The sequence below is a fragment of the Tursiops truncatus genome, chromosome 6, assembly GCF_011762595.2.
Source record: "Tursiops truncatus isolate mTurTru1 chromosome 6, mTurTru1.mat.Y, whole genome shotgun sequence".
Lineage (NCBI taxonomy): Eukaryota > Metazoa > Chordata > Mammalia > Artiodactyla > Delphinidae > Tursiops > Tursiops truncatus.
The window spans coordinates 15,848,096-15,866,306 of NC_047039.1; the positions used below are offsets into that span (position 1 = coordinate 15,848,096).

The window sequence follows — 18,211 nt, forward strand, 5'->3', positions numbered from 1 at the left end:
CAGAAGCCCGTGAAGACACCCTCACCGGGACTTCCCTGGTGGTCCAGTGGTTAAGAATCCACCTTCCGATGCAGGGGACACAAGTTCAATCCCTGGTCTGGGAACTAAGATCCCACATGCCGTGGGGCTACTGAGCCCGCACGCCGCAGCTAAGGATCCCGTGTGCTGCAACGAAGACCCGATGCCGCCAAAAATAATTAATTAATTTTTAAAAAAAGATGCCCTCACCGAGCTCACCTCCTCCCTAATTCACCCACAGTCCTCTAGTCAGAAAGACCCCGGTAGAGGAACAAGAATGAAAATGGTGCCAGGAAGGGGTCAGGGGATGGAGGGGGGCAAATGCAAGATCCTCCACAGCAGGAGTAGGGAGCACGTGGCATGTCCTAAAGCCCCCGCCCCGAGCTGGAAAGGAGGAGATGTGGACGGAGGGCAGAGGCCTCCACGCGCTCACTGTCGACAAGTCTGGTGCCAACATCCGGGACATCCCACGCATCCTTCAGTTGGCAGCCTCTCTCCTCAGGCCTCCACGCCGGGGCCAGGAAGGCCTGCGAGGGCTTCGTTGGCCTTGGGTGTGAAGAGGAGGCTGGCTGTGGACACAGCAGGGTAGGCTGGACCCAGGAAGGTCCCCAGGGAGACAGGGAAGCAGGAAGAGACCCCAGAACCCCTGCGAAGAATCCCCACAGGCTTCCAGGCCCAGTTTTTCCTGTTCCCTCCTCTTCCTTTCCTCACTGTTCTGTCTTCAAGCTTTCCACCCTGCAGGAAGTGGTCGGTCCGCCATATTGAAACTGTCCCCTGTGTCTCCCCCTTAACGAGCCAGGTTAAATATGCTGTAATCAGGGTAATAATACACCTGGGCTGGTTCTCGAGAGAACTGCCTTTTGTACGGCAATAGGCAATAGGACGTTAATAGCAATTATTCTGCTTTGTAATCGGAGCTTTAAATACTAATTCAAACAGCCAGAGGAAAACCAATTAGTGCTAATTTATCTCTATGTGTTTTCCAGAGCTGGTGTCTGTCACACTGTGAAGAAATAGGTTGGTAATTATTACAGTTGGGTGGTAGATAGAAGTAATTATCAGATTCTTTCATTTTTCTTTGGGAAAAAAAAAAGGGAGGGGTGGGGAGGGCCGAGATAGGTTCTGTAAGTCTTCGTTCCCTTGAAGTTTAAAGGGAGGACACACGCTGGCTCTGAGATCCCAGCCCTCAGCATCCCAACCGTACAGGTACCTCCAAGAGCTCAGTGGGCTCTGGTGGAGGTTGCCTTGAAGGCCTTAACAAGGAGCCTGCAGCTGATAGGCTCGTAGAAGTACTGCCTGCAACATTACAAGAAGCAGAGCATTTCTGGGGAAAAGTTGGTGAGCCCCCCACCCAAGCTGACCACAGGAGTAAGGGCACAGTGGGACCTGAGTCCCAGGCGGGCCTCTATGTCTCCAGCTGTGTGGCCCGGGTAGAGGCACTAAACCTCTCTGGACGTTGGTGTCCCCATTTGTAAAATGGACAGAATAATCCCTATCTCACAGGGTTGTTGTAAGGATTCGATCAAATAAAAGAATGTTTATAATGACCCTAGAACCCAGTCATAATAGGTATGAGTTATTGAGTGCAAACCATTTGCCTGGGACTCTTCTAGACGATTTTGTGTATATTAATATTATCTCTAACCCTCCAAAGGCATGGGCGACCTCACTGTGTTAATTTCCCTGTTTCCTCTCCTGTCCATACCTTTCACCAGCTGTGCAACTCAGGAGAAGCTATTAATCTCACTAAGCCTCGGTTTCCTCATCTGTGTCACAGCGGTGATAATGGTACCTTCCTTGAAGATTAAAGGAGACAATGATGCTAAAAGCTCTTAGCCAGTGCTCTATTATCATTATCAATATTATATATTATCCTTTCATTGCATATAGTTTTGTTGTCATCTATACAAATCCTCTATTGAAAGATACGGCACTTTGAGTACATTTTATTAACTAATCCACAAGGACTTATCAAATGTCCGATGCATACTTACTACCACAGCAAGCCTGCTCACACCATTTCAAAACATAAAGCTAGCACACCCTGAACGACAGAAGGCGGGAGAATAATGGCATGTGACAGAGCTTTACAGTTTATATCAACACAATGCCATCATGTATACGATTCCAACGCCTTTTCACAAGTCAGTGGGTTGAGAACTACTGAATCCCCATTTTACAGGTAGGAAAATGAATTTAAGTGATCTGCTCAAGAACGTGGTAGAATCAGAACCCAAACCCAGGCGTTTGACTGCTCGATCTACCTAGGCACTCACTAAATGCTTGTTGAATGGAGAAGTGTGTTTCCACTAAACCGTCTCACCCAAGCTGCCAAAGGGGACCTCACACCCCTGCGTGAGGAGCAGGGCTGATCGAGGAGAGGTGAGACGGAGGCACGGAAATCTTCAGAGACGAGGTGGGCCATGGCAGGGCTGGGCAGCTCCGCTCAGCCTAGACAAGGCTTCTGAACGTGTTGAATTAGTAGGCGACATTAAAAACTTGGGAGACTGCATTTAGCGACCTGGGTGAAGATCTGTCAACTCAGGCCATCTCCTGTTCTCACAGACCCCATCCCCCGCACACAGGGGACATGCCTAGGCCCTACTGGCACATGAAGTGTGACCCCTGGGCCGGGCCTCTGAGGACAGCAGTATGAGGTAGGGCAGGGGAGCAGGGGGTAGAGGGTGTAGGTTGGGCAAAGACCCCAGGAGGGGCCAAACACACAGTGTTGGAGAAGCAGGGGCTAGACTGGCCCGGCAGGTCAGGAGCGTAAGCGCTGGGACCGGTTAGTAAGGTAGAATTGGCCCCCACACAGCAAAGGGCAGGTGTGACCAGGGCTAGTTATCCGCTGCTCCCACAGAAGGGACAGGCGGGGACTTCAATGCAGCCTGCACCCTGCCCCCTAGCCACTCACCCAGGCCAGGAGCTGCCTCCACCCTGAGGAAGGGGAGCCTTCTTTCCCATCACACAGAGGCGCCTGCCATATGCTCGTCAAGCCGTGGGCTCCCACCCAGAGGGACACCTGTTTCCTGCGGGCCAGTGGCTGCCCGAGGGTCAACGTGTTTCAAAGGCAGCGCTTGAGAAAGTGGTAGAGGTGGCAGGGTGGACGACGGGGGGTGGGGGTGGGGGCGCCGAGAGACTGAGGGGAGGAGAGCGTAGACGAGGTGATAGTGGCAGGAATGGGGAGACGTGAAAGAAAGGAAAGGGTGTATGTATGTAGGCAGGGACAAGGGACGAACTGGGCATGTATCAAAATATTAATAACAGCTTTGACTGGAGGGTTATGGGTAATTTTAATTGTCCTCTTTTTGGTTATGGGTATTTTCTAAGTTTTCTACATTGTGCATAGTCCTCTTTTATACTAAGAAAAACAATGAAACTTAATTTTAAAAAAGGAAGGGACATACGCTGGAGACATTTTGAAGGAAGAACTGACAGAATTTGATAAGTGACAAGATAAGGGTGATAAAGGAGAAAGATGAATCAAAAATAACTCGGAGGTTTTGAGACTGGGTGATAGGGAAAATGACAGGGAGAGGGAAGTTAGGTGGGGGGGTTAGAGAGTGGGGATGGGACCCGTTCAGGTGAGACAGTGGAGGATATTCATTCCTGCAGCAGGAAAGGAAGAGCTGCCCTGAGAGGGGCTGTGCTCACCAGGCCGCGGGGCAGCCTCGGAGTCAAGAGGCGAACTCGGCACACCCTTACCAAAGCTCCGTCCAGAGCTGCAGGCAGACCTGTCTTTCTTGGCAGGGAGTTTAAAAGAGAGGCACCCAGACAAGACCCTGAGGTAGACCCGCCCATGACCAGCAGGCCTTCCCAGCCTTGGAACTGGGCTGCTTGGCCCTGGGGGGGCCAGGACAAACTTAATGCGTGACAGGGAGCAGGGCTGGGGAGCGGAGGATGTTAGGCCCAAGGCCCTGCCGGCAGAGGCTGCAGAAGACACAGCATGCTGGCAGGGAAGTCCCAGGGTCCCGGGGTCCTTGGCGATGGCCGTGCGGGGGTGGAAAGCGGGGAAACTCATCTCTGGAGGATACAGGAGGCATTCCCACATTGAGAAGGGTCGCCCTGGATCTTAGTTCCCAGCCAACCCCCTCACCCCCCATTGTCCACAAACACGTTGTTAATGCCTAGAAACCCATTCTGCTGCTCCTGGTTGACGGGTCTGCAGAGGCTTTGGACCTGCCAGAGCCTCGGAGACCAGCTGTCCCAGGCCACACAAACACCCAGGACAGGAAAAGGCTGTTCCCCCGCGCCTCTAGAACCATCTGCCTTGTATCTTCTGGTGACTCGGCCAAGGGTGGGTCTCCTGAGGCTCTGAGTGAAAAGTTTCATCCTGACTAGCGCCGTCCAGCAGGCCTGCAGCAAAGCCACCGCCTCTTCCGTCGGGGTCACCCCTCTCCCCCTCCCCAGTCGGCCCTGTCCCCTGCACCCGCACCAGCACTCCCAGCACCAGGGCCGCCTCACTGAACCACCATTGCCTTAAAAGACTCCACATTGACTAAGCCTGAGGCCCCACCGGAGGCTGCGTCACTGTTTCCTTGGCAACCAAAGGGGTGGGTGCAAAGTAACACACAAAGCAAACAAAATGAGCTCCACATGGGTGGCTGGGAGAGTCACCTCAGCATCCTGGGGCCACCGATTGCAGTGGGTATCTGGGTGTCTGCCGGACTCCTCTCACTGAGGCTGCTCTGGGGGGCACCTGACAGCCCCCCAGATATCCTAGGCAAGGAGCACTTCACAACACGCCATGGCCTCTGCTGGGAGCTGTCTTGCCAGAAGCAATGAGATTATCTGGTGAGGGTCCCGCGTCTCCACGCACTGGGCACTAATGAGGCTGAGACGTCAGCCCCGAAAAGTTGTCAGCCAGGAGGAGTTTAGAGCCACCAGGGAGAGCTCGCGGCCAGTCGCTGCCTGCCTGAGACGGCCTGATGTGACCCCAGCGCTCCCCGGGTTCCTACTGTAAAGGTCCTTCCAAGGTGCACTGTGGAAAAACCTTGACAGGTGTATGGCCGAGATTCCAAACTGCTTTTCAAAAACAATTTTTTTATTAAGTTACAAATATATCCATCAAATATCCAGATATTAAGTGTAAAACTTCCATTGTCTTAGTCAGTTCAGGCTGTTATGACAGAATACCATAAACTGGGTGGCTTATAACACTTCTCATGGTCCTGGAGGCCAGAAGTCTGAGATCAGGGTAGAGCATGGCAGGTTCTGGTGAGAGCCTTCTTCTGGATTGCAGACAGCTGACTTCTCAATGTATGCTTCCTTGGAGAGCAAGGAGGAGGAGGGGAAACAAGCTCTCTCTGACTCTCAAAAGGGCACTAATCCCACCGTGAAGGCCCCACTCCCCGGACCTCATCTAATCCTAATTACCTCCCAAAGGCCCCACCTCCTAATACCATCATACTGGGGGTAGGGTTTCCACATACACATTTTAGGGGGACACAAACATTCTGTCCATTCACCATGTAACCACCACCAAGATCAAGACATGGAGTATTTCCAGTGCCCCCAAAGCCTCCCTCTTCCCAGTCAATATCCCCACCCCAAAGGCGACAGAGTTCTGACTGCTGTCACGGTCCATGAGGCTTGCTGAGGCCTTCACGTAATAGAGCCATGTCAAGGGGGCGCTCCTTTGCCCTTGCCTGGCTGCAGGCATGGTGTTCTGTCCTGGGAGTCAACCACATTGTTGCAGAAGAAGTCAGGGGCTCATAAAAAGAAACGAAACTGAGTTATTTGTCATGAGGTGGATAGACCTAGAGCCTGTCATACAGAATGAAGTAAGTCAGAAAGAGAAAAACAAATGCCGTATGCTAACACATATATATGGAATCTAAAAAAAAAAGAAAAAAATGGTTCTGAAGAACCTAGGGGCAGGACAGGAATAAAGATGCAGACATAGAGAATGGACTTGAGGACACCGGGAGGGGGAAGCGTAAGCTGGGACGAAGTGAGAGAGTAACATGGACATATATACACTACCAAATGTAAAATCGATAGCTGGTGGGAAGCAGCCACATAGCACAGGGAGATCAGCTCTGTGCTTTGTGACCACCTAGAGGGGTGGGATAGGGAAGGTGGGAGGGAGGGAGATGCAAGAGGGAGGGGATACGGGGATATATGTATACGTATAGCTGATTCACTTTGTTATACAGCAGAAACTAACACACCATTGTAAAGCAATTATACTCCAATAAAGATGTTAAAAAATATAAATTAAAAAAAAAGAAGAAGTCAGGGGCTCATTCTTTTCTCTCGCTGTGCAGCATGCCTAGTGCTTCTAAGTGTCTCAAGGGTTTTCTCCAGGTCCCTGACCTGCAACTGTTATTTCTACCAGGCCACGTGTGGCCAGGGACACCCATGTGCAGGCACGCCCAGGTGGTGCCCCATCCCAGGTGCACCCTTTTCTACCCCACTCGAGAAGTCACGTAAGAATGAGAGTGGGTATGACCATATCATGCAACTAACCTTGAATTCCCTCTAAGGTAACCCCCCAAAGTGTGTTTGGGGGGATTATTCGAAAACTGTGGCACTTTATTATTAGCAACATATTTGTTTGTGATACATCTCACAACTGCTGGTACCATGCCAGCGCATCACAGCTCTTAGGCTGAGAGCTGCTAGTCTAAGTGGTGTGATTTCAGAAGTAAAGGAAGGCCATTTTCTGCCCCCAAAATATCTCTTTCCCCTCCCCCACTGCTTCTCCTGAAGTTTCGCGCCATCGATTTACTGTGCTGTCAGACAGCGCCAGTGTCCTCTTTTGAAATGCAGGAACTCCTGAGGAGAGGGAATCCATTAAACCCACAGTACCTTACCTTAGTGTGACTTATGGGGGCACCGGAAAGACACGCATGCTGGGGGCTGGCGGCATGCCTGGCGCTGCAGGGGAACCTTTCCCACGCCTCCTCTCCCCATCCCCACAATGAGGTTGGGAGGATGGGATTCTTAGCCCCATTTTACAAATGAGAAAACTGAGGCTCGAGGAGATTAACTAACTAGCCTGAGGCCACATAACTCTTAGGTTGCAGAAGCAGTCATTCAAGGCCAGTTTAGTCTCCTCCAAAGCTCAGCTGGGTAGGTGGGAAGTACCAGGTATTTGTGAGCAAGGAGAGAGAAAGGCATAGAAAGGAGAAGGGCCAGACGCTGTGCCGAAAAGGAAGGTGACACCCAGGCCATAAATCAAAGTGCCAGAGGAAAGAGGGAGTTCCTTCATATTGGATTTCATAGTCGCCCAAGTGCTGCCGCCCCAAAGCCAGCGGCAGGTGCGCCATCAGGGCAGGCTGGCCACCATTGGCCCCGACACCTCCTCCGTGCTTGGTGACCACCAAGGGATGTGTCACAGGCACCAGGTCACGTCCCTACAGAGATGTGCACAGGCCTTCCTCCTGACTCAGAAGGGCCAGTTTCTTCAAGCCCCTCTTGGGGTGCAGAAGGATGCCCATTTGGAAACTTCACGGAATGTTAACTCCCTGCCGGGCACCCTATATGCACTGTTTCAGTCTATACAGCAACCCCGTGGCGTGGGTAGTCTGAGGCCCCATTTGTAGATGAGAAAGCCGGTGCACCGCCACGAGGCTGCCACCTCCATGAAGGCAGAGATCACATCTCTACAGGGTGTCGCTCTACAGGCTAGCACCTACCACTATGCCTGGCATATTCTGGGTGCTTTTCTCCTCAGCACAGCATCTGCCCCTATTACCTCTGGGTCCCTCAGAGGTGTATGGTCAGGTCTTCCTGACCCTAAAGAGGACATCCTCATCACCAGATGAGGTACACTGCAACAGAGACCCAGCAGGAGGAGGGTGAAGAAAGCCTAATTCTGGGAACGGGGAGATGCCTGGGCTTCAAAAGGAAGAGTGTATATTGAAGGGGTCCATCAGGTTAGGCCCAGGAGCTGGCTGCCTGTATCTGTTGGTACAAGGCAAGAGCACTTCCTCAAAAATAGCACTTGCACCAGCCCTAATTCCATCGGTGTATGTCCACTCCCTCGGGTCTCAAGCACTGTGTTAGGCTGTGGGATAACAATGGATGAAACACGGTGGTGTCCTCAGGGTTTAGAAAAGGGGAGGTGCAAAGCCCACGATAGGCACGGGCTGTGAAGGGGGCCCTCCCGACTGCGGGTCTGGCACCTGTGAGGCCCCAAGAACAGCGCCGGGCATGGAGCAATGCTTAGACACGCACGTACGCACGTGCTCACGTGCACACGGGCCGCGATCTTGCACGGGATCCTGAAGTAGACAGGGAGTCTTGCGGAACAGGTTGTAGCAGGCGAGTGACAGCGTCACATGTATCTTCCATCGTGCTAACTTTGGCAGCATCCGTGACGGGAGGGATGGACGTGCGGGGTAGGCAGGGGGACTGACCGATGACGTCGTACCTTCTGGAGGATTCACGTATCGTCAGCTGGCACCCTCACGTAGCGGGGAATACCTCAGCCAAGAATACCCCGGGCTTGAGGAGGGATGCTAGGAGAAGGCAGGAGTCAGCCCTGAGAAAAAGGCGTGTCCCTAAAAGTGGACAGACCCGAAGGCAGCCTCCTCCACTTACCCAGGGTCAGGGGCTGTGGGCATGCATCTGTGGGGGGATGCACATGCACACATGCGCGCGCACACAAACACACACACACACACACACACACACATGCCCACACGTACACACACGTATTGGATTTAAGAATGAGGAGCTTTAGGGCTTCCCTGGTGGCGCAGTGGTTGGGAGTCTGCCTGCCAATGCAGGGGACACGGGTTGGAGCCCTGGTCTGGGAGGATCCCACGTGCCGCGGAACAACTAAGCCCGTGAGCCACAACTACTGAGCCTACACGTCTGGAGCCTGTGCTCCACAATGGGAGAGGCCGTGACAGTGAGAGGCCCGCGCACCGCGATGAAGAGTGGCCCCCGCTCGCCACAACTGGAGAAAGCCCTCGCACAGAAACGAAGACCCAACACAGCAAAAATAAATTAATCAATTAAAAAAAAAAAAAAAAGAACGAGGAGCTTTATAAAAAAAAGAAACAACGCATACCTGGGTCCCATCCACCCATGGAATCCCAGTCTCTTGTGTTTGGATGATGGACACAAGGTGTGCCCTGGACTGAAGCTCAGATTTGCCACCATTTTTTCGTCATCCCTGGTGTATTCTGTTCAGTGATTTCACATAAGGAAAACGGGCTGGAAAACAGTTAAGTGAGGAACAGGCAAAGAAACCAGAGCATGTCCCCTGGGGAAGAGAAGCTCTGAAGAGAAATTGTAAATTCTTCTGGTGTTTAAAATCCATGAGATCGGACTTCCCTGGGGGCGCAGTGGTTAAGAATCCACCTGCCAATGCAGAAGACCCGGGTTCAATCCCTGGTCCGGGAAGATTCCACATGCCGCGGAGCAACGAAGCCCGTGAGCCACAACTACTGAGCCTGCGCGCCAAAACTACGGAAGCCCCCGCGCCTAGAACCTGTGCTCCGCGACAAGAGAAGCCACCGCAATGAGAAACCCGCGCAGCGCAATGAAGAGTAGCCCCCGCTCCACGCAACTAGAGAAAGCCCACACGCAGCAACGAAGACCCAACGCAGCCAAAACAAATGTAAAAAAAAAAAAAAAAAAATCCATGAGATCGGGGAGCAAGTCTTTTCCACATCTCTCTCTTCTCTTGGCACTAAGTACCTGGCATGCAGGGGTCATCCAGTGACAGCTGAGCACTGAATGAATGAAATAGTTGAAAACAGTCACACAAGGGGCTTCCCTGGTGGCGCAGTGGTTGAGAGTCCGCCTGCCGATGCAGGGGACACGGGATCGTGCCCTGGTCCGGGAAGATCCCACATGCCACGGAGCGGCTGGGCCCGTGTGAGCCTGTGTGTCCGGAGCCTGTGCTCCACAACGGGAGAGGCCACAACAGTGAGAGGCCCGCATACCGCAAAAAAACCAAAACAAAACAAACAATAAAAAAACAGTCACACAAAGAGAAAAGTTAATCTTGTTCCGTAGGGCCCCAGAGCTACAACCATGGCAGTTATGCTAGGGAGCTAGATGAACTTCTTAACAATAATAATAGCTAAGCTTTGTTAGTTTAGTAGGCTGGGCACTGCTTGACATGTATCATCTCCTGTCATCCTCACAAAACCTTATAGAGCAGGCACTTGTACTGTTCCCATTTTACAGAGGAAGAGGAAACGGAAGCAAAGAAATGTTAAGTCCCCTATCCAAGGTCCTAGAGCTGCGACATGGCTGTGCTGGATTTAAACCCAGACACTCTCGCTCCAGCGTGCACTGCTCTTAAACACTTGCTTAACCATGAGAGCTGCACAGAGATGGTCTGACACCCTGGGAGAAGGTCGCCAACCCTCCATCCGCAGAGGAGCCAGAACCAAGAATGAACAAGTCATGGTTGGGGACGTCATGAAGGGGATTCAAGCAGCAACAGAAAGGTGGACTAGGTGACTTTCCAGACCTCTTCCAGCTCTCGGAGAAGAGAATTCTGTGCCTCAGTCCATTTGGATTGTTATAACAACTGCCACAGGCTGAGTGGCTCAAAAGACAAACATTTATTTCTCCAAGTTCTAGAGGCTGGGAAATCCAAGATCAAGGTGCTGGCAGATCCAACGTCTGGACAGCCGCCTTGTATCCTCACATGGCCCCAAGAGAGCAGAGAGAGGAAGCAAACTCTCCCCTGGCACTTCTCATAAGGGCACTAATCCCATCAGGAGGGGTCCACTCTCATGACTAATCACTTCCCAAAAGGCCCCACCTCCAAATACCATCACATGGATACCATTAGGGTTTCAACATGTGACTTCGAGGGGAACACAAACATTCAGTCCGTAGCACTCTGTCATTTTATTCCTTTGCCCTGGGTCATTTGTGTGAGAGAAGAGTCATCTGGAGTTACTCTATCCGAAGTGGAAAGAGTACTAGCTTGGGAGTCAGGACCCCAGGTTCCAGCCTGAACTGCAGGCAGCTCTGTGCTCTGAAGTTCCTCAACTCTTAAAGATGGGAAATTTCTAACCCCTTCAAGTCCAAGATCCCACAGTTCTCTGATTTGATGTCGGGGGAGGAAAAGGAAGACCACAGTGGGGAAAGGGGACCCCACTTTGCTCCTTACACAAAAGCGATGCTACCTTTCTGGGACCCTGCCGTCACTTTTATCTTTAGAGGCATGACGACTAGAGGCCTGACTAAGAAGAAACCAGTCGGGTCAATATCAGGCCATCCATTCCCATGGAACTTGGCCTTCTTCTCCCTTCAGGACTGAGAACCTGACCATCTAGGGCATCTCAAAATTAATCTTGCTTTTTCTCAACAATGGGCAAGGCCTGATGTCAGAAATATCCAGAAAAACTCTTGGAGCAGAATTCTCGCTACGTCTGCAGATAGGCATTTTGAAGGGCCACCCTGCATTTTTGCGGGACTGCTCCCTGCCTCATGGTTTTCCACCCCTCTGTTGCTTTTAGAGATGTATATTTATATACATATAAATATCTCTTTCCCTGAGGGACAATGGAGCTCAGCGACTGGGAGCTCAGCGTGATCCTGTAGGATTTGTTAGGAAGGAATTTCACTGGGTCGGGGAGCAGAGACTGTGTATTCAGGACATTACCTGGTTAATAAAAAAATTGCACAGCTCCCAGAAACACACGAGATTTCCTTTCCTATTTTTTCCACTTTAAAGTAGCAAAGGCGGGACTTCCCCGGTGGTCCAGTGGTTAAGACTCCATGCTTCCACTGCTGGGGGCACGGGTTCGATCCCTGGTCGGGGAACTAAGATCCCGCGTGCAGCGTCTCGCAGCCCGAAATAAATAAATTAATTAATTAAAAACAAATAAATCAATTAATGAACCAAGGGTATGCCGTTTCCCCCACTTTTGCCAATTTAAATTGCAATTATTCTTTTTTGAGACAATAAGCGAACTAACAGTAAGGGTTAAATAATTTTTTGAAGGGTCGCGGGGTAGAGAGGCGTTGGGGTTTGAAAAGGGGGTTGGGGGAACTGGAATCCGCCAGTAGCAGCAATAAATGCAGAGTTGTGCCTCAGGCATAATATATCAAAGAAAATATAATGCATCCAGCTTAAAACTAATGATTGCCGTATAATTAGATGAGAAGCATTGTGCTATAAACGTGTATTCTTTAGCGTGCTGTGATTTTACTGTAAAAAAAAAGAGAGAGAGCGAGAGAGAAGGAGACAGAAAAACACAGAGCCCAGCAACATACTATAAAAAGAACCTTCTGTTGACTTCTCTACTGTTTAGTATTCCTTGGCTGTTCTCCCTTGGGAGTGTGTAATTAGTACTTTATGAAGAGTACATTTAAAGCAGTTTAATATTCACCTCATTCAATCTGAAACAATGTGATCCATGCTTAGACAAATCAGTGCTCCTTGCTGACATAACCTGTCAGAACATTACCTCTGAAAAGACCTTTCAGGAGGTTTGGATGTTAATTAGTTGTCTATCATGTATAAACAGAGCAGTGAGCAGAAGGGGCTCCGACAGGCCAGAGGGATACGTTGGGAAATGCATTTTGTATGAACGCGGCTTGCAGGGGGGTCTTCTCGCTCTCCCCCCATCCCCCCATCCCCCCTCCCCCGTGTCAGCAGCCACGCATGCTTTGGACCTCTTCCGGGCAAGAAAAGAGGTTTCCAGTGGCTTCAAGGGGCACCTCCAGCCCCCAGAGGGGACTGGGGACGCTAAAGGGGTCCCCCGTACACCACCCCTGCCCCTGACACCTGCTGGCGCCCCAGGAAAGGGCCACCTGCAAGTGTGGCAGGAAGCATGGCCTCACAGGCCCACCTGGCTTGCTGGGAGGCTCCAGGCTTTGGGCCCCGGCTGGGTCCCACCTCCTGTGGGTGGAGAGAGCCGGGAAGAGATGAAAGTGTCCTGATGCCCATCTCCTTGCTCCCTCGAAAACTCTGCTCCTCCGGGCAGCCAGTCCGCTGTAAACAGAGCTGCATGGTACAAAAGAGGACTCCCCAACACGGGAATTCATGCAACTTCCCTCCACAGCCTGGCTTCTCAGAGTGCCGGCAAGGTTCAGAGCGTACAGGGCACGGGGTCCAGACCCAGCCTCGGGATGATCCTTTGCAAAGTGCAGCCTGCAAAGGCACTGCCTTCATGAGCCGTCTAGGGATTTGAACTAGCTGTCCTTTATCCTGGACTTAGAATGCCCTTGTGTGAAGCGCTTCCTAGCATGTTGAAGGTGCTTACTAAGCAGTGTCAGCACATCATTCTGTTGTTCTTGCCAGGCTCGTGATTCCAAGATGGCATGGCAGCTGGCAGCAGGAACCTCCTCCCCCCCAGGGTCAAGCAAGCCCCACCCACTCAGCTGTGTCCCCCACTCGTCTTCCTTTCCCGGCTCCCAGCACCCCACCTTCCTTTAGTGGGCCCAACCCCCACAGGCTCTGTATTCAACATTCTTTCCATGAGCAACCACTAAGTGCCTACTGTGTGCACTGCACTGTGCTACGTTCTGCGGCAGCAAAGATACGTAAGTCGTGGCCTCAGCTCACGGGCCATTTACAGACCCATAAACTTATTATCACAGTTTGGGGTAATTATAACTAGTGTCAGAGAGGCAATATCATTTATTGGTTAGGAGGGAGGGCACTGAGGTCATACTGCCTGGATTCAGATCCCAGCCTCACCTCGGGCAGGTTATTTAGCTGCTCTGAGCTTCGGCTTCCTTACCTGTAAAATGGGGATAAGACCCTTTCATGGGTTTTTGAATGTTAAATGGCATAATTCAGTAAAGTGCCTAGCGTAAGGCGTAGGATGTACTAAGTGCTCGATTAATGTTTGTCCCCCACCCCCAAATAGTATAACAATCAAAGTGCCTGAAGGCAGAACAGGGAGATACTAACTGTGCCTGGGTAGTCTTGGAAGGCTTCCTGGAGGAGGTGACATTTGAGCTATGTTTTAAAGGATTGAGTAGAAGTTTACCAGGTAAAGAAGTAACAGGATGGCTTTCTAGATACAGGAACAGTGAATTATACGTGGAAAGGGGCACAGAAATAAGCAGGGTGTTGGCGATAGGAAGACATGGCCCGCTGTGCACCGAGTCACACTGCTGAGTTCCAGCCCGGGAGGCTGGTCTCAGGTGACCCTCCAGAACCAGCCACGGGATGGCACAAGTACACAGAAGAGAGTGCTCCAGGTTCCACGGCTGGGTGATGATGGGGTTTTTCCAGCAGCCGAGGAACTAGTCCTTTTCACTGTATTTCTCAAAAAGAAGAATCGCCTCTCTTTTCGTGCCTAGCGCAGCCATGGCTCGCGGTCCCAAGAAACACCTGAAGCACATAGCAGCTCCAAAGCATTGGATGCTGGATAAACTGACTGGTGTGTTTTCTCCTCATCCATCTACCGGTCCCCACAAGCTGAGGGAATGTCTCAAGGAACAGACTTAAGTATGCCCTAACAGGAGATGAAGTAAAGAAGATATGCATGCAGCGTTCCATTAAGATTGATGGCAAGGTCCTCACTGATATAACCTACCCTGCTGGTTTTATGGATGTCATCAGCATTGACAAGACTGGAGAGAATTTTCTTCTGATCTATGACACCAAGGTCCGCTTTGCTGTTCATCGTATTACACCTGAGGAGGCCAAGTATAAGTTGTGCAAAGTGAGAAAGATCTTTGCGGAGACAAAAGGAATCCCTCATCTGGTGACCCATGATGCTCGCACCATCTGCTACCATGATCCCCTCATCAAGGTGAATGACACCATTCAAACTGATTTGGGGACTGGCAAGATTACTGATTTCATCAAATTTGACACTGGTAACCTGTGCACGGTGACTGGAGGTGCTAACCTGGGAAGAATTGGTGTGATCACTAACCGGGAGAGACATCCTGGTTCTTTTGATGTAGTTCATGTGAAAGATGCCAACGGCAATAGCTTTGCCACCCGGCTCTCCAACATTTTCGTTATTGGCAAAGGCAACAAACCATGGATCTCTCTTCCTCGTGGAAAGGGTGTCCACCTTACCATTGCTGAGGAGAGAGACGAGAGACTGACGGCAAACAGAGCAGTGGATAAAATGATCTCTAAGTGACATGATTGGAAAAGTCTTTGTACTTAAAGATAACTACCACATAATTGAAAAAAAAGAAAGAAAGAAAAACAATCAAGATCTCACACTCCCCTGACCTGAGTATCCACCCAAACCTGAACCCACGGGCAGAGCTAGGCTCCCAGGAGGCAGTGGAACATCAAAGAAAGCAGGACCATCCTCGCCCGGCTCCAGCCCCTGCAGCTGTGAGCCTTCCCCCGCCCTTCCCGCCCCAGCATTGCCCGGGCTCGCTGGGGGGATGGGGGGATGGGCATACAGCCCCCAGCACCCGGGACACAAAAGTGCTCAGTACATGGTGGCTCTTCTTATTAATGAAATGCTCTGACCCACACTTTTTTCACAACTGCTTCCTTCTCTAGTTTTTCACTTGACAGCAAGCCAGGACTCAAGGGGACCAGGGAGTCGCCGGTGTCCTCTCGGCAAAGCCCTGGGTCCCCCTGGGCCTCAGGTCTGTGTGGAGCCTCTCGTAGCCCCACAGACTCCCAGACGCCACCTCCTGCCCAAGACAAAGCTGGTGGTGGGACAAAGGTCCCAACCCTACAACCAGCCCCTCGACATAACCCCAGGTCTTCCTCTCCTCATGAAACCCTGGCCCTCTGCCTTCCAAGCAGGGCCTTGGTTGGTCACCTTGTAGAATATCCCAGACTCTGGGAGGGTGCTGTCCTCCCCACCACACAAAGGACAGGGTGGGCCGTCCCTCACCCACTGAGCCGTAATGATACCACCCCGCATCTCTCAGGCACCTGCTGCGGTGTAGACGCAGCCCTCTGAAGTAAGCAGGGACTATTACAGCCACGAGGCAGACAATTCACTAAGTCCCGGGGAGGTTGAAGAGTGATCCGAAGGCCCTCAGGCAGGCAGGCAGCAAAACTGGGGGTCTAGGCCTTTTCTACTTCCAAACTCCCCCCCACCCCCAACTTTACACTAGGCCAGGCATAGCAAACTACAGGCCGCGGGCCACACCGGCCTGTTCTTGTAAGACCTGTGAACTAAGAATGTTTCTTACGTTTTTAAAGAGTTGTAAGGAAAGAAAGAAAGATAGAAACAAAGAACATGTGACCAAAATCGCCTGTGGCCCACGAAACCTCAAATATATACCAGGTGGGCCTTTGCAAGAAGTTTGCCAGCCCTGTCCTGGAGCCCATGGGGCCACCCAGGGAACAGTTGATTCGGGACCAGACATTGGGTACCAGAGATCCAAGTGGAAAAGCCACAGTAGGGAAGACAGACGTTTGACCAGGACAATTGCTGTGTGACCCGCCGCTTCAAAGCCATTTTTAAAAAGGTCTTTAGTAGAGATGAGATCGGGCTGAAGGGAACACCAGTAATTTCTCTCTCTCTGCAGGCTTTATAGTTGATGAAATTTTTCACACACAATGTCTATTTCATGTAGTTGGTATCCTCACTTTTTGAGTGAAAAGTGGAAAAGCTGAGAGGGGAAATGACTGATTTATGGGTCCCTAGGGAATATCCTCTCCAGGTTCCATGACCTCAAAGCCACTGTTCTTTCCATCACACCAGGGCTGCATCTGAGCCCCAGGGCATCCGAGGAAGGGAAGCAGAGAGACGGTGCCGGGACTGGCCAGGAGGGGAGCTAGTGTGGTGACCACTAGTCCCAGCGCCTCTTTCTTGGCATACAGATTGCCTTTATATGCATCTCAGATTTCCTTTTTTTAACACAAGCCCAGCTATCTTGGAGCTGTTTCAGCCACTGAGTCAGCCCTTAAGAAAAGCACCCCAATTTGCTGTATCTCGGGGGTGATTCTAGCCCATACTCGTCAAGCTAAATAACCACCTTCAAGGTCAGGGATGCCTGATTTCCAGTCCCAGCTCTGCCGCCAGCCAGCTTTGTGACCTAGAACAGGCCAGCGTCCCTCTCTGTGCCTCCCTTTCCTCCCTGGGAAACGGAGTCCCCACCCCCTCCTTAGCCCACATGGGACTGTGGGAAAGTGAATGAGATCATGTCTGTGTGGGGCTTGGCGGAAGGAAGCAGCAGTACAAGGTAGTATTATTTTCTGGGTCTAGCTGGGCAGTTGCCATGAGGCTGCTGAGATGTACAAGTCTTTCAAAGGCCTCGGGAACCCATCCCAGGAATGCCATGGGAAGGCAGTGTATCAGAGCCAGCTTAGGCTCCCGAGCCACTGGGGAGTGAGTTCAAAGCCCAGCTCAGCCACTTACCGGCTTTGGCAAACCACCCAATTGCTTTCAGCCTCAGTTTCCGCACCTGTAAAATGGGAATAATCCCCAGCACAGAGGGCTGCGTGGTTAAGGATTAAATAAGCTAATCCTCAGCGCTCATGTCTATGAATACCGTGGGCCTCGTCAGGACACCTCTTTGTGTTTTTCCCTGAACTGTATCCAAATAAGCACAAATGTCCTCCCTCCACGTTCCCCCTCAGGATGGCCTTCTGCAGGAGGGACGGGCTGGGCTTACCAAGCACCCCCTCTTAAAAAAGAAAAGTGAGAACCGAAGCAGTGAGCCCAGGCCCCTCCCGGCATCACCCAGGCAGCCTGTGACCTGCAGGGCCCGGGGTCCAAGGCCAGGGGACTGGGTGAGGGCAGATGTTCCCTGGAGCCCTTTCCCCTTGAGCAGTGGTGGAGAAGGGCCCCGAGTTCTGGACCCAACAGTGCCAACTTTAGCAGCCAAAACCCTCCGGCCGGCCAGCCAGCCAAGGGCAGCAGGCCACAGCGCCCTTCACCCTCACCAGGTGCAAAATGAAGAGCCTCAGTGAGCCCCAGGCATAAATGAACTGTCTTCCTGGCCTCTTTTTGGAGGGCAGGAAGGGACGCAAAGTTGGGGGATTGGACGCCTACGGAGAAGGTCTCCGGGAGGCAGGAGTGCTGATGGAGCCGTGGTTGAGGTTGGTGGTGGCCCAGGCCAGCAAGGGAGCTGAGACATCCTTCCAGCAGAGGGTGTGAGAACCAGCCACGAACCAGCCGGGCCTCCTGCAGCTGACACCAAAGCTGCCGAGCCAATCTGGCCGAGACGGTCTGAATTAGTCACCAGTTTGGCAAGGAGTTAAATCAGTTACATAACAGCCTCCCTTGCTCTCCACTGGCTCTCCTGAGCTGGGCTCTCTCGGGACGAAGGGGCTGGGGTGGTGGTAGGGAGGTGACATTCTGGGAGCCGAGGGGCT

The 18,211-nt window shown here is 51.8% G+C and overlaps 1 protein-coding gene and 1 pseudogene across 2 annotated transcripts in view; both read left to right on the forward strand.

The window, feature by feature from the left end:
* Nucleotides 1-18,211, forward strand: part of PEBP4 (phosphatidylethanolamine binding protein 4) — a 213,738-nt gene that overhangs the window by 154,427 nt on the left and 41,100 nt on the right. The gene's annotated exons all lie outside the window — the stretch shown is intronic.
* LOC101335129 (small ribosomal subunit protein eS4, X isoform-like) lies at nt 14,267-15,056 on the forward strand (annotated as a pseudogene).